The 1,451-nt window shown below is 52.0% G+C and overlaps 1 pseudogene; it reads right to left on the bottom strand.

The window, feature by feature from the left end:
- Positions 1 to 400: 400 nt before the first annotated feature.
- Positions 401 to 561, bottom strand: LOC121857269 (annotated as a pseudogene).
- Between the last annotated feature and the right edge of the window lie 890 nt (positions 562 to 1,451).

The raw sequence follows: 1,451 nt of genomic DNA, 5'->3' as shown, positions 1-1,451 counted from the left end.
GCCAAGCACTCTTTTCGAGGTGATAGACGAAATTCCGGCGGGGCTTACTTAAAAGATATCCGACCCGGTTTCGTTTCCTCTTCGTGGGATGGAGTGCCTCTTAGAACATGTGCAGCATCAGCCATGAGCGGCCGACGGCCATTCGTGTCTCTGTGGACAGCAGGCAAAAGAGCGCCGCCTCCAGTTATTTGCGAGGGCGACAACTGTCGCTTTGTTGTGGTTGAATGTGCGTGCGCCAAGTCCATGGACTTGCTAGTGATAGGCTTGCTTGTTTTTAAGAACGCCTCGCGCAAGGCGCGGGCGATTAAACCCCAAGGCGGAAGCTCGGTTCGGGTTACCCTCGTGTCGGGGAGACAGTCAGCAGGCACCGAACTCGCAGCAACCGATGGATGTATATTTCCGACCCTCGTAGAGTGGCGGCGACAAGCTCATATGGCTGCCGCCGCCGCAATATGCGTTCAACTTGTCGATGTATCTGGTATTCTTGCGATTCACATACCGACACGCAGTTTGCTGCTGTCTTCATCGACCCACGAGCCGAGTGATCCCCCGTTAAGAGTTGTGTATTTGCCATTTGGTCTTTTTGCGACTAACCATCACAGGTCGAGTCTCGATGAAAGGGTTTGACAGATATAGCCCAAGTTTGTGGTTTGGGTTTGGCCGGACGGCTTGTTGTTGTTTTTTGACACTAGAATTTCACTCTTTTTGGGTCAAGAGGCTTATTCGCCGGTAGTAAGGAACGGACGGGCAGCTGTCCAAAGCCCTGTCCGTCCTCCTCCGGTCTTCGCGCTCTCGCCCGAGTGTGGTCCACCCACAGCGTGGTACCTATTTTTGGTGCGGGGGCCGGGATTGTCCTCTTTCCCTGCTGGAGTTGCCAGAGCATAGCCCGAGACCGCCCAAATCAGGAGAGTAGTAGTTTTAAGAGCGCCCCGTTCTCTTTCTCTCTGTTAATGATCCTTCCGCAGGTTCACCTACGGAAACCTTGTTACGACTTTTACTTCCTCTAAATGATCAAGTTTGGACATCTTTCCGTCAGCTCGAGGCGACGACCCCAGAAAACCCTCGCGGGCAACGGGGCCGACAATCCAAGAGCGCCAGTCCGAAGGCCTCACCAAATCATTCAATCGGTAGTAGCGACGGGCGGTGTGTACAAAGGGCAGGGACGTAGTCAGCGCAAGCTGATGACTTGCACTTACTGAAGAATTCCTCGTTCATAGGGAAACAATTGCAAGCCCAATCCTATCAGAAAGGCTTTGAACAGGTTGCTCCTCTCAGAGGAAAACTCAGGTGATCCTTCAATTAATGGCCTTACATTTAGAACATCTAAAGACATCACAGACCTGTTATTGCTCAATCTCGTGCGGCTAGAATTGCCGCTTATCCCTCTAAGAAAAAGTTGCGAACTGGACACCATTTTCTGGAGATCCGTCGACTACTTAGTAGGCCAGAGT

The sequence above is a fragment of the Homarus americanus genome, unplaced genomic scaffold (genome assembly GCF_018991925.1).
Source record: "Homarus americanus isolate GMGI-L3 unplaced genomic scaffold, GMGI_Hamer_2.0 scaffold38080, whole genome shotgun sequence".
Classification (NCBI taxonomy): Eukaryota; Metazoa; Arthropoda; class Malacostraca; order Decapoda; family Nephropidae; genus Homarus; species Homarus americanus.
This window is presented reverse-complemented; position numbering and strand designations above follow the sequence as displayed.